The 15,757-nt window shown below is 35.3% G+C and overlaps 1 non-coding gene across 1 annotated transcript; it reads right to left on the bottom strand.

Moving 5' to 3' along the window:
* Nucleotides 1–5,923: 5,923 nt before the first annotated feature.
* LOC120256232 lies at nucleotides 5,924–6,030 on the bottom strand. The gene has a single exon (XR_005535240.1). It is a non-coding gene; the product is annotated as a small nucleolar RNA R71 (small nucleolar RNA).
* Nucleotides 6,031–15,757: the final 9,727 nt, after the last annotated feature.

Here is a 15,757-nt window from a genome sequence, read left to right as displayed (position 1 = left end):
TTCAACTACCCACTCACCGGGGTAATTATTACTTCGACACCCATGCACTTGCTGTTTACACACATATTCGGACGCGTGTCAATGATGTCTCTCATTGCGATGTATGATCTCATTGTTCCTCTTACAATACTGAAGTAGTATTCACACATGATGAAATTCTCACAAGGCACTCTATTGTGGGTTAGCACGTGTAGCATTCAAGTTTATCTAGTGCTTCCATGTGTGAAGATATTTTTTACGCTTAGCACTTTATTTCCGGTGCATATTTGTAAAGCCTTTTAAATTTTGTTTACCTTATTTCATACTTTGAATCAAAGGTTTGTGGAGAACATAAAGAGTCAGAATTCTTCAAACATGATGTTTTCAAGACCCATAATGAATTGGGAACTGAGAAAATTTCTATCTTAGATTCAGGCGGCAGAGATAAAGGTGCCATTATGTTAATTCTTCTGTCATATGATGATATTGATTGTTTTGGAAGATAGGAATCTAAAGTTCACCATTCATTAAGTGCTTTTAAATTATGCTAGTGCTTATCTTTTAAAATTTGGTAGTTCAATGTACTTTTTGGTTTTTGGTTAAGCCATTTATATTACGCAAAAAGTTTTGAAATTTATCATCTCCATACTTATAGTAGTTTTTATCAAACATTTGATCATGTAATATTTATCGGTTTTACATTGTAATACAAAATGCAGAATCAGCTTCAGACACATTTAAAGCTGTTGGTTTTGATGAAAGGATGCTGCTCCTCTACGAGGTTAGACTGCATTTCTCATAACCTGAGATTGATACATGATTTATTTTTCTCAATGTTGCATTTGGATGAGTATTTTTTTAAGACTGAAATTTTGTTGTCATAAGTCAGAAGTTTATGTGAGTTACATTGATATTTATATCTATTTGAAAATAGAGTGTAGCTTAAAGTATATGGGCTACTACTTTTTACGATGTACACATTTCTGCCATATAAGATTTTTTTTAATTAGTCTTTCACACTTCTGAAAATTATTTTAAAGCGAATGGTCTTTTGGATTTTGTTAATTTTGATTTATAAGTGCTTGGCATGGCCAACTCCTATGAAAAACTAATTTAGATTTGGTTACTAACAAATTGTAAATTATGCTTGTACAAATTATGCCATAATGTATTTCAATTGCGTTCTCTATCAGAAATTACTTTGTTGACACATTACTTAGTTTATGATTTTCTGATTGTTAATGCCGAATAAAAAGGATAACTTATATTTATGATATAGAATCATACAGCTTGAAAGCATGAGTGGAGTCATTGAAATGTCTGTACCCTAAATGCGCACGCACACACACATTTATTTCTACTTGTCTGTTTGCTTTGAAATCCATTTTGGTTTTTCATATCTTGTAAGTTTAAGTTTAAAACTTTTTTGTATTCCTCATTGGCTTCACCCTGTTGTTGAGTAACACGGTACTTGATGGACATGGTTGAATTATGTTTGAATCAGACTCTTGTGAGCTCCTCAAATACTTGCAATTTAGCCCGAAGTCAATAACCCAGTTCAAGGCCAAAGAATCTCTTTCTTCTATTATATAATGTAATCTGTACTTGATGATAAATAAATCATATGTGCATGTTCTTTTTCTCTCTCAGCAGACGGAATTTCATTGGTCTAATTTGGGATTATGTGATGTATCTTTATTCTTCTATTTACCTACAAAGATGTTGATAATACTAAATCGGTCGGCAGGAGATACACATACTAATATTTTTATACCGCGGTGTGCATATCATGTCATTGCTCTTCGCCCTGCTTCTCCATGGTGCTTTCGGACTAATAGGTTTCAGGATATGTCAATTTGAACTTGGTCAATTTTTTCAATTATAATCTGGCGAAAAAGTGAGTCAAAAATCCCACTGAATTGAATTTTATCCATGAATTTAAGATATAGGGAGAATTCTTGATATATCTGAGTTTGGTTTATCTAATTTTTTGGCCCTTAATAGAGCAAAGTGCAATAAAAGGATTCAAGTAGCCGACCCCAAATAGTTGGGACTACCAGTTAGCTACTTGTTGTTATTGTTCCAAGTTAAGAGCAATGCTCATTGTACCCTCTTTAAATTCTTTTGATTTATCTTGGTCACTGAGTTTGCAAAAAAGATATAGTTATGACCATTGTAATAAATATTCGCACCTCTTTTGATTGTAGAACTTAATGTATGCAGAATTCAGTCATTCTATTTGGTATGTTTTGTAGGTCTCAATAAAATCACATCCACAACCAGAAAGACTAGGTCGTCTTTGAGCAATTGCATCCTGTCTTGCTGATCAAGGTAAAATATTGAATGATTGCCATTACTTGCTTTAGAAGTGGTTTTTGTTGATGGTCAAGTTCTTCTTTTGCTGGTTATTAAGCTATGAAGCGATTTATGAATTTTCAAACTTTTCTTTTTGCTAGTTAATAGGCTTTGGTAAGTTTACCTTCAAAATTTTATTGGGAAATCAAGGATTTTTTTTTTTAAATTCAGGGTTATATCTTGGAAAGTGTTCTCTGGTTCCTGATAGAGAAATTACGTAGGGAGAACTCGAGATGGTAACCTATCATATATGTCTCTCTGGAAAAGCTCTTGTTTAAGATTTTTCCTATTAATTGTATATCAATTTTGATATAAGGTTTAGAACAATTGATTGAAACTATGTTAATATCATCAATGAAATTCATTTTTATGGTGCAAAATATATCTACAATTGATTTAAGAAAAGAATCTATGCAAATAATTATCATAATTTTAATTGATAAATTCCAATGTTTGTATATTCTGAACCTCCCATAGTGAAATATGAGTACCACCTTATTAGAACTATCTTTGAAATTATGATATTCTACCATTGTTTCAGGACGTAGGGCCATTACTTAAAATTTTGCTTTGAATCTGCAGGTCCGCTCGATGGATCATATTGAAACTGTTCAAAAATCAAGTTGTATGGTTGCCTGGTACTGTGCTATTTATCATCATGCACTTCATATCAATCACCATAAAATGAAGGCATGAATTCTTCAATATTACTTGATCTTATCTTGATATTATTCAATAATAGAAAAGAGTAAAACATCTCCTTTATTATGCATGTCTCCTTTTGAATTTGTTACCTTCTTATCTCTTCTACTTTTGTTGTTAGAGCATATAGAGACTACGCTATCAAGTAAATCTTATTTTCTTATCTTATAATATATTAATGGTAGCTCCAAATTCAAAGTGGACTATTACTTTAGTAAATGGTGTAGTTGCTTACACACGCACAAAAATTAGAGATGAACATCAATCAAAGTTATCAAACAAACAATTTGTTTAAATCTAGCTAAAAATTTTGCTCTTTTAATTGCAATCTTGTAGCAAAAGTCTCCAATGTTTTGTTGTTCATCAGCTGATAATTGTTATCTTCTTTGCAGCAGGATTTAGCAACCTCTTCACCTTGAGCATTTATATTCTCCAAAAACTTTGCTAGTTCTTTTTCATGGTTAGAAAAATCATTAACCAAATTAGCGAAACATAGAATGCCATCTTTCATCTTCTCTCCCTCTGATGAGAACTATTCAATGACAGCATTAAGAGTTTTTGTCTCTTTTGAGAATGCAATGGTCTGATAGCAGGCATTTCATTTACATCTCAATTTGAACTATTTTGTTTTCTGCCTCAAGCCTTTCTTTCTTTAAGTCAAATGATAATTTGTCTGCAATTTCAAGTTTGCGCATTTGAGGTGTTTGAGAAATGGCTTTTTTTACAATGGGTGAGTTATAAGTGCTTGTGTGATAAGAATGCGAAGCATTCTTTTCTTATGTTGAGCATTACTTTTCTCGGGTTTTAACAAAAATATGTGTGTATTTATGTTACTTTAATGCAGGTAGGGTTGTGAGGCCGATTATGAGAGAAAGAAGCTAATGTGGGTCGTAATGCACCAATTTGGAGGAAATCTTGCTAAGGTTCAAACGCAAAGACATAGGTCTGGTTCGAGATGCGGGAATGTGTGCCAACCTTCTCATATTCGATTTAGCACAACTATTTGGAGGGGCACAAGGCTAGTTACATTCAAGCATTCCGACTTGTGCATATAGAACAAGATCTCCACCAACATGTCTGTTATTGAAGAAGCAAAGCGATCCACGATGTAAACGTATGCTCGCTTGCGTTACCTCGATAAAAACACGAAAATAGAGAATCCACAAGGGCGTGTGGAAATTCCATACGCCCGTGCGAAAAATCCACAGGGGTGCTCACAAGGGCATGTGGATTCCAAATTCCAGCCCTATAAAAGCCGATTTCAGCACCGATTTCAGTATTGTTTTCTTCATCTTATCCCCAACTTGAGAGAGGGCTTCGGCTAGGGTTTTGAGGGGTATTGGCTAGGGATTTGGAGAGGTTCTATGGCTCTGACATCGCGGGCCGTTTGGAAGAATGATATTGGAAGAGCTTTCGTCGGCACCAATCCGGTGAGGTGTATCCTAGGCCGGACAAAGGGACCCTTGTGACGAGTAGAGGACTCTCCACAAGACCATCACCATGATTATCGAGGGCGTTTTCTATGGATTCTATGCTTTTACATTCAATTTCATTGATTGTATCTAGCTCTATAAAGAGCTAAACCCCCTAGTGGGTACTTGGGTATTTGTGAACCCTAGGATATATTTGTTTCATTGAATCTCTTTATTATGCTTTCAATTAATTGATGTTCATTATGAGTTCCAATCTTGAATGCTTGATTGTATGAATACTCCCCTAGAGTGACACTAGGGTTGAGAGACACTAGGGTTGAGAGTTCTTGTTGGTAACCCGTGTGAGTGAGTGACACACCACGAGGGTTAGACAAAGCTAGGTCGGAGAGGGTTAAGAGGGTGAGTCGAGAGGTGGCGGAGCGTCCCCTTTCCCCTCTGGTGTAATTTATTCTATCTCTATTTCCTTGAGTTCTTTGCGTTCATAGTAGAGTGAATGGGCTAAGGGATGATCTTCCGCTGGGTCTTAGTTGCGGGTGCAACGGAGTGAAGCGTAGAAGTGGTCTCAGCATCTAGGGCATAATTGTGTCTAGGGCCCTTCCACCTGGACCAAAGGGTTTGGTCTACATCTAGGAAGAGGATTTATCACTTGGAATCCCTAGAGCTCATTACAATTCTATACAAGTGCGAGGTTGAGAGGTTATCCAATTTCTCCTCCGAGACATGTATAGAGTTAGGCATGGTTGACCTTAGATTTGGGATTATGCATTTAAGGATCTCCACAACTCACTATAGCATTTGTTAGGAAGCATAATAGAGGGTTCTTGCACTTGAAATGATTGTCCTAGGTGGAACTATATCCGGGTACCCCATCTTTATTTATTGCCTTACCTTCTCCTTCTCTTGTGCTATCTTTCTTGTTGTTTTTACTTTTGTTATTTGATATCTTGTCACACATATCACTATTCATCTTTCACATAGTTAAGAAACAATTTAAGTGTCTTTACTCCCTACTCACTCATATGGAATTATTAGTTCGATGACCCCGTGCACTTGCAGGATATACGCAAAGGGCGATCGTCAAGTTTTTAGCTCTGTTGCCAGGGAGTAGGCGGTTAGAGATACTTTGCACTTTGCTATCTTAGCTATTCATTCATTCATTCAATTTCATATCTTCTTATTCTATCATCGTTCTGATTTCTTTTTCTTTCTTTTTGGGTGCAGCTCCAGATTATGACCCGAGGGAACCCCTCAATATTGATTGAAGGAGATCCCAAGCTCGAACGTACACTTAGAAGAAAAGGGAAGGATGATGCCATCAAGTTGAGAGCCTTCCCATTTTCCCTAAAGGATAGAGCGAAGCAGTGGCTACACTCATTACCTAGAGCATCTATTACCACATGGGAGGAAATGGTAGAAGCTTTTCTTGCCCGTTATTTCCCTCCCGGAAAATCTGCAAACTTAGGAATGTGATCTCGTCCTTTGTTCAGTTGGAATTGGAGTCTCTATTTGAGACGTGGGAAAGTTTCAAGGAGCTCCTGAGAAAGTGCCCGTAACACTGATTCCTGGAGTGGATGATTGTTCAGACCTTTTACAATGGTTTGAATCCGAGTACGAGGCAACTCTTGGATGCGGCAGCAGGAGGTACCTTAGGTAGCAACACCGCCTGGTGGGCCCGTTAATTAATTAAAGAAATGGGGTTAAACAGCTACCAATGGAATGCTAGGGAGAAGAAGAAGGTGGCTGGTCTCAATGAGATAGATGCAATGACTTCATTGGCGGCTCAAGTGGAATCATTAAGCAAGAAGTTAGATCTTCTAACTTCGAATAGAGTGGCGGCCATGACTACTTGCACCGGGTGTGGTGGAGGACATGCTCCCTCTGATTGCCCGATCTCTATTGGTGATGCATCTTCGGTTGAGAACATTGATATTATGGGTAATGCAATGAGGAACCAAGGAAATCCATATAGCAATACCTACAATCCGGGTTGGAAGAATCATCCCAATTTCTCTTGGAGCAACCAAGGTCCATAAAAGGCCATGGGACCACCGGGTTTCCGACAACAATAAGCCCCAAACATGGAAAATAGAGTTTCAGGTTTGGAGACCCGAATGACCGATTTGGAGATGGCCTTGATTATGTTTGTGCAAACGTCGGATACAAGGTTCCAATTAGTTGAGGCTACACTTCGCAACCATACCGCCTCTTTACATAATCTTGAAAATCAAGTGGGGCAGATTGTGAAGTCCTTATTGGAAAGGCCACAAGAAAGCTTTGTCGAGTAATACCGAGACCAACCCTAGAGAGCATGTGAAGGCGATCACTTTGAGAAGTAGTCGTGAGGTTGAAGGTAGTCTTCCGAGTGAGAAGCCAAGTGAACACGCACCCGAGGTCATAGAGGTCGAGGAGGGAACAACCAAAGAGAAGGAGGTGGCACCCCCACCTTTCAAACCAAGAATCCCTTATCTCTCTAGATTAAAGAATGACCAAGAGGATGAACAGTACAAGAAGTTCCTGAGTTTGTTCAAGCAACTCCAGAACAATATTCCTTTTGTTGAGGCATTGGCCCAAATGCCCAAGTATGCAAAATTTTTAAAGGACTTATTGACTAACAAGAGAAAGTTAGAGGATAGTGCTTCAGTGATTCTAGATGCTTTGTGCTCGCCAGTGTTGCAAAAGTACATGCTGAACAAGAAGAAAGACCCGGGAAGCTTCATCATTCCATGTAATATTGGCAATCTAGGTGAAGAAATGGCATTGGCGGACTCAGGGGCCAGTATCAACGTCATGCCATACACTTTCTTTCAGAAGCTAGGCTTGACCGAGCCTCGGCTTACTCGGATGACTTTGCAATTGGCTGACCGAATGGTGAGACATCCGAGGGGTATTATTGAAGATGTGCTTGTCAAGGTGGACAAGTATATTTTTCTGGTTGACTTTGTAGTGCTAGATGTCGATGAGGATGCGGATGTACCCTTGATACTTGGGATACTATTTTTGCGGATTTCCAAAGTATTGATTGACATGGATGGCGGAGAGCTCATATTGAGAGTTGGAGATGACAAGCTCACATACCGCCTTGCTGAAGCCATGCGGCATTCTCTTCATTTCGATGATACTTTGTATTTTCTAGACACTACTGATGAGCTTGTTGATGAATACATGCAGGAAATGTTCAACCCAGATCCATACGAAGGTTTGTTCGACCAAGAGGAGGACAAGAAAGAAGTAATGATGCTTGGTTCGATGGAAGAAGGACCATCTACTCCGGGGATCCTGATGAAGGTGCTCCGGAAGATGAAGAGGGTGAGGAGATGCCACCTTAAATGCTCCAAGACTGTTGAAGGCGTGCGTGAACCAAATAAGGTGGTTGAACCATTGCTAGATGGACCTAAGCCCGATAATTCACCCTCTACCCTCAAGAGATTGTGCTCATCATGCTTCCAAGCTATGGGTAAGAGGGCAACCTTCATCTATGAACCACCTTGAGGTAAGACAAGGTACGTCAAGGTAAGTGACGTTAAACAAGCGCTTCTTGGGAGGCAACACAAGTGTTTACGGTTTCCTTAGTTTTTAGTTTACTTTGCTTGCATGAATAAATTGTTGAGTGTTGGTGTCTTGATTTTTAGATATTTGTGCTCCGATTTTATTGTGGGTTTTGAATTATCATCGTGTATTTTCATGTGGATTTGGTGAAGTTGGTTCATTTGAGCTATATTTCATGTTTTCTCACTAGTATAAATTGCATATTAGAGCAGGCTCTGAGTGTGTAAACATGTTCAGAAATTTTATTCAGAACCTGCAGAGTTTTCTAAGGCATCCAGAGAAAACGCATGGGCGTGTGGAATTTCCGCACGCCCTTGGATTTGTACTGCGAGCTCATTCAGAGAAGGCACAGGAGTGTGGACTTATGGGCGTGTGAAAATTCCACACGGGCGTGTGAAAATTCCACAAGCCTGTGCAAAAAATCCACAGGGACGCTCACAGGGGCGTGTGGATTCCCGATTCGAGCCATTTTAAAAACCGATTTCAGCCCCGATTTCAGCATTCTTTTCTCCATCTTTTTCCCAACTTGAGAGAAGGCTTCGGCTAGGGTTTTGAGGGATATTGGCTAGGGATTTGGAGAGGTTCTATGGCTCTAACATTTCGCACCATTTGGAAGAAGGTTATTGGGAGAGCTTTCGTTGGCACCGAACCGGCGAGGTGTATCCTAGGCCGAACAAAGGGACCCTTGCGACGAGTAGAGGACTCTCCACAAGACCATTGCCACAATTATCGAGGGTGTTTTCTATGGATTCTATGCTTTTACATTCAATTTCATTGATTGTATCTAGCTCCATGGAGAGTTAAACCCCCTAGTGGGTACTTGGGTATTTGTGAACCCTAGGATGTATTCGTTTCATTGAATCTCTTTATTATCATTTAAATTAATTGATGTTTATTGTGAGTTCCAATCTTAAATGCTTGATTGTATGAATAATCCCCTAGAGTGACACTAGGGTTGAGAGTTCTTGTTGGTAACCCGTGTGAGTGAGTGACACAACATGAGGGTTAGACAAAGCTAGGCTGGAGAGGGTTGAGAGGGTGAGTCGAGAGGTAGTGGAGCATCCCCTTTCCCCTCCGGTGTGATTTATTCTACCTCCGTTTCCTTGAGTTCTTTGCGGTCATAGTAGAGTGAATGGGGTAAGGGATGACCTTCCGCTGGGGCTTAGTTGCTGGTGCAACGGAGTGAAGCGTAGAAGTGATCTTAGCATCTAGGCTTAATTGTGGCTAGGGACCTTCCACCTGGACCAAAGGGTTAAGTCTACATCTAGGAAGAGGATTTATCACTTGGAATCCCTAGAGCTCATTGTGATTCTATACGAGTGCGAGGTTGAGAGGTTATCCAATTTCTCCTCCGAGACATGTATAGAGTTAGGCATGGTTGACCTTAGATTTGGGACCATGCATTTAAGGATCTCCACGACTCACTATAGAATTAGTTAGGAAGCATAATATAGGGTTCTTGCACTTGAAACGATTGTCCTAGGCGGAACTATATCCGGATACCCCTTCTTTATCGATTGCCTTACCTTCTCCTTTACTTGTGCTCTCTTTCTTGTTGTTTTTACTTTTGTTATTTGATATCTTGTCACACATATCACTATTTATATTTCACATAGTTAAGAAACAATTTAAGTGTCTTTACTCCCTACACTCTGTAGATACGATACCCACTCATCTGGGATTATTACTTCGACGACCCCGTGCACCTGCGTGATATACGCAAAGGGCGTTCGTCAATGAGTTTTTGGGAGATGGAGCACTAGTAGGACTGATCCCAATGCTTCTTTTAGGTGGATGGGATGATGTTCAGACGATCAAAATGATGAATTCCGAAGACATGGATCATTTGAATCTGACACAACAACATAAGGTTCGGAGTTTTTGTTTCTCCAAGTGTATGTTTCATGAATGTTATGATACTATTATATATGTATGTATGTATATTTCTTTTTTTTTTTTAAAGTATTAAGATATTATGTGTTTGAGAATTATTTACTTCATGGAAGTATAATTAGGTCATGTCATAATTATTTATTGGTTGGATGTTTGGTGGTGCAATTATCGTCTTTGCTTTTCCAAGGGTATTCTCATTTTTCATATTTTTTTCTTCAAGGGGGATTAAAGGATAGATGAATCTAGGTGTAGATACTTGGTTTGAATGTCAATTTCTTCAAAGGCACTGGCCATCACTTGTCAGGTTATATATATATATATATATATGTTTATGGGATTATGCAAGTAAAGTGGATTAGATGGTGTTTCCTCAAGGGATTTTAAATTTTCCCTACATATATTTTTCTCAGATCATTGTGGATGTGGACTTATTTTCGAATTTTTAATAGTTGAGATTATAACTGTAAGTATGTTGTTATTGTTATCTAAAAATTTGTGGTCATTGAAATGTATGAGAATTTGAAAATAATAATTGTTTGATATTATAACTATAAACATGTTGATATGGTTGTGACTTGTTTCTAGAAATTGTGCTCTTTATCCATTTTCAAACATAAAGATTGGATTTTCATCAATCTCACCATATCGATAGGGTTTTTCCAGGAATGGGGATTTGGTGTGTCTGTGTGTGTGTGTGTGTGTGTGTGTGGATTAGGGTTTTTCTTGAGTTGTTATTTCTAGGTTTTTTTTTTGCTGGGAATCTCATGTCCTTGCTGTCTCCTACAATATATAGAAGTGCTGTCTCCATTTTCAAACATAAAGATTGGATTTTCATCAATCTCACCATATCGATAGGGTTTTTCCAGGAATGGGGATTTGGTGTGTCTTGTGTGTGTGTGTGTGTGTGTGGATTAGGGTTTTCTTGAGTTGTTATTTCTAGGTTTTTTTTTTGCTGGGAATCTCATGTCCTTGCTGTCTCCTACAATATATAGAAGTGGGTTTTACATTTATTTTATATAACAGTGCAAATGGAGGGTCCTGGCAATAGAGGAGGCACCGCTATAGATGCCTTCTTGACAAATTATAAGCTTGGAAAAACTTTGGGCATTGGTTCTTTTGGCAAAGTGAAAATTGCAGAGCATACTTTGACAGGACGCAAAGTTGCTGTCAAGATACTTAATCGCCGGAAAATAAAGAACATGGAAATGGAAGAAAAAGGTACTAATTTTACAGTAGTGGATGTATATAATGATGCTAGCAAAGTGTCATATCAGAGAGCATTTTCTTTTGCCTTATATGTAGACATCTATTATGTTGTTTGAATATTGAAGTTTCATCATGAGATGATTATCTTGTAATTTTACTAATATACTAACTACTAACTAGTCTTGTAATTGACTTATTGCTATTTGCCTAAACTCTACAAGTGCTTGTTTGCATCAACATTGATATGCTTCTAATACATGACTTATGAACACTTTTGTTATGTGTGATTTCATTTTGATCAATAAAATTGTTTTTATATATTATTTATTATTTTTGTTTTTATCTGTTACCAGGTGAAAAATATTATAAATTATATTATATGTAAAAATTGAATAAATATAATGATGATATTATGTGTTAGTAAAAAGACCATCATATCCGTTTAAAAGAGATATAATGACGGTATTATCTGTCAGTAAAAACTTATAAAAAAATCATCACCATAGATATACTAATGGTATTATCTGTCAGTAAAACCTTTTAAAAATTAATCACTATGGATATATTGATGATATTATCTATCAGTAAAAACATATAAAAATTTATCACAATAGATATACTAATGGTATTATCCGTCAAAAAAACTTCTAAAAATTTCTACAATATAGCTATATTGCCGGTATTATCCGTCATTAAAATACTTTTTGAATAGATTTAAGGATAAAGATAAAGTGACGGACATTTCCGTCAATATAGGTTATAGCTACATTCTCCATGCTGTCAGTATATCCTAATAGGGTATTGCAACAGACATAGTTTTTGTCAGTATAAGCCTATAGCGCCGAGGGATAATTTGACGAAAATTTTACTGTTGCAATAAAGTTCATGAGCGTCGGTATAGAATGAAAATAACTATAGTGACCGAAATTGAAGTTTTAGTGATGGATTTTTGACTGTCACTATATAACAATTTTTTGTAGTGACTCTTCATAAAAATAGCAGTCTAACATAGGAACAAGTATCCTTTTCATCCAAAATATTGTTAAAATAAAACATAATTATGTGAACTCATCATCATCATCATCGTCATCTCGTAGAATGTATGTATCATCAATAGCAACATAATCATAAATTATATCATTTTCTTTGACATTTAATTGTTTTCATAAGAAAATATGCTTTTTTAAAAGAACTCAAATCTCCATGAGTAGCTTTGAGCCTCTTCAATCTCTCCTCCAAATTCACCTCCTTCATTTTGTTTGTTCTTTTGCCTCCAACTTTCTCTCTCTCTCTTTGTTGTCTTGTATGTTGCTCTCTCTCTCTCTCTGTTTTCTTGTATGTTGTCTAATTCTTTCTCTAGTTGCTTAGGTTTTTTTTTTCTCTTTAGTTTTCTCATTTTTTCCTCGAAAGTTTTCTCGTATGTTGCCTAATTCTTTCTCTGGTTGCTTAGGGTTTTAATGAATAAACTCTTTAATTTTCTCATCCTCCCTGATTGTGATCTCTCTTTTTCTATTTTATCAAGATCAAATTTTCCACCCCTCATTTCCAATCTCGGATCAATTTAGATTTAATAATCATTATCTCATCCCATGATTCAAATTTTCTTTAAAAGCATGAGAAAAATGTAATGTTTTATGGTCCATAATGTATTTAGCACTTTCACATTAGAAGAGACTCTTTCCTTGAGAGATTAGGGGAGGTGAGTAGTTTCTCCACTTTATTAAAAAAAAATAGATAAATAAAAATATTTGAAATATCAAGTAAAAAATGCATTTCATTACAGTAGACAACATTAAAAGAAAAAAAATGAAATGAACTTTATGAGCCATATAAATTATTTCCCATATTAATCACGATATATAACTTTCTTTTTTGTTTTATACAAAAACTGCAAGGATATAATCCTAGATTATTATGTTTAATCTAATATTTGTTATGGCAATACAAGGAAAGGACTTGAAAAGTTGGATATGATTTTTCATGTTTCCATTTTAAAAAAGATAACAATTTTCAACTTTCCATATTATTCCACAGGAGCAAATCTTTTTCGGTTATATAATATGATGGTTTTGCCCATTTCATCTCATCCCCAGAAATGAAAATGAAGATGATGGCTGGTTATGCAACACTCCTCGCTTTCGCGCTTGTGGTGAGATATATCTTTCTATTCCCTTCTCTTTTATTTTTGTTTACTCTTTGACATTGTTTTCACTAGAAAATTCTTTTAAATCATTTTTATATATTTTATTTCAGTATCGTTGGCTTGATATATTATTATGTGTTTATGGACCGCTTCGTAAAAGAAAATGACTACATAATTATGGACTACCCTTAATGAGTTTATATATCAGATTAGAAAAATGATTTAAAAGATTAATTTATTCATTTAGTTAAATTTTATGACAAAAGAGTTAATCATATAAAAATTTAATTCAAAGTTTTGTGAACAGAATTAAAGTTTGAGAAGACACTCTATATGTTAAATATTTCTTATAAAGCAACATAAAATTAATCAAACATGATATATATATACATAATTCATATTGTTAATAGCGTTTAGAAGCAACAATTTGATTCTGGAATGATTCAAAGCATAACACTCCATGCCGATCACTCTATGTATATAGACTTTTCAGTTATGAAAATCTAATTGATTTTACGTTTAATATCACAATGATTTTTGACAAATATTAATTTAAGTTGGAAAGTTTATAAGTAGGGAAAATATTCTTAATCCCAAAATTATTATAACTGTACTCTTTCATTTCTTATCTATAGCATTTAAGTTTAATTTCTTGAAAGTATGGTTTATCTTAACTTTTGGAAAATTAAGTTTATCATCTAAATTTGCAGGCAGAAGTTATCCTAATTAGTGCTGGTTCTTCTTATTTCCCCGTAAGTATTATTACTGAAATTATTTTTTAACATAATTTAATTATTTAATTTATAATATTTAATTATCGTAACATTAATTTTCTAACATCTTCCAATTCTTATTAAATTTACAGCTTGGAGGGGAGGGCTCTGTTCCTCCAGAACGTAAGTATAGTGTTTCTTTTATGTTAATTGTATATATTTATTTTCTAAACTATTTTCATTATTTTATAAAAAATATTATAATTTAAAACTAATATCACGACTTTCATATTTATATACACATCTACAAGATTGGATTTTAATGGGTGGCTCTTCCAAATAAATTAAATAAGATCAGATTGCTTGCAAATGGTTTTAAATTCTTTGTATCTTTATGATATGACATTTGGGTAATTTATTCACATAAGCATACAATAAAAACGAAAATATGTTTAGTAACGAATGAATCACAAAGTTGAAAAGAGATTTATCTTTTCCACTTTTCTCTTAAAAGTTACATATATAAAGAAAGAGATATTAATATATATATATATATATAATTGATTAATTATATATGTATATATGCACACACACATATACCCTTTAAGGGAAAAAGAGACAAAAAGTAATTAAAGGTATTATAAAAAAATGTTTTAAATTGAAATTTCCATGTATAGTATATATCTTGCTTTTAAAATTTCCAATACTTGAACAATTACACAAATTTCCTGTGATTATCAAAAAATTTGATGAACTTAGTCTCATAGTAATATTTATAAGAATGAGTGATTGATGCATGTAAAGAAATATGATTTTATGGTATATTCTGTTAGATAACATATCACCTTTATTTTTAATTATTGTTATTTTAAAATTTTACTATATTAAAAAACTAGCTGATAATACCTATATATAGAATTCACAGTTTTCCTAGAAGATTGAATAAAAACTATCCAAAATTGAATGGAGTATTATTTTTATGTCTAGAGTGCCCAGCAAAGTGTGACTATAGATGCTCTGCAACACAACACAGGAAGCCATGCCTTTTCTTCTGCAACAAGTGCTGTGATAAGTGCCACTGTGTACCCTCAGGCACCTATGGAAATAAGCAAGAATGCCCTTGTTATGACAATTGGAAGACCCAAGATGGCAAGCCCAAGTGCCCTTGATAAGACTATTACAACTTAATTTTACCTCTATCTCTCATTATCATTTTTAAGTTGTAATATAGTGAGAGAGATTAATGAAATAAAGTAACTTCTTATCCTTAAGAATTATAGTTTGTTTCTTTCGAAACATCTCCATCTCTTATCTAATCACATACTATGCTCAAAGATAACCTAACTCAAGAAATTGAAAGCAAGCAAAAAAATGTAACCGTATATGCATGAAAAAATTAAATATAATTCAATGATATCTGTGGATTCATTGAAAAGTTCTCAATCTATATTGCCATTTAATCATTTTAACTCAATTTCTCTGTTCAGAGCAACACTTTCTGTCTTAAAATTTACTTCAATAATAGTTTTAATTCAGCTTTCACCAAGTTCATCTCAATATATTCATTGTTGTCAAAATGTATAATGCTATCTGTACAACTCTTTTCTCTGTAACCCCTGAGCTCTTTCCGTCCATCTCTCTCAATCTTCCTTTCTCTCTCTCCCATAAAGCCATTCACATAAAATTTGTAAAAGCCTTGCGCCATAACAATACAATAAGTCTAACGTCTTAAATGCACCTCCCATATGGCTTCATCCTTAGAAAGGCTCCCTTAGTCAATAAACATC

Source organism: Dioscorea cayenensis, unplaced genomic scaffold (assembly GCF_009730915.1).
Source record: "Dioscorea cayenensis subsp. rotundata cultivar TDr96_F1 unplaced genomic scaffold, TDr96_F1_v2_PseudoChromosome.rev07_lg8_w22 25.fasta BLBR01001343.1, whole genome shotgun sequence".
Lineage (NCBI taxonomy): Eukaryota > Viridiplantae > Streptophyta > Magnoliopsida > Dioscoreales > Dioscoreaceae > Dioscorea > Dioscorea cayenensis.
Note: the sequence above shows the minus strand (reverse complement) of the source record. Positions and strands in the feature narration are given on the sequence as shown.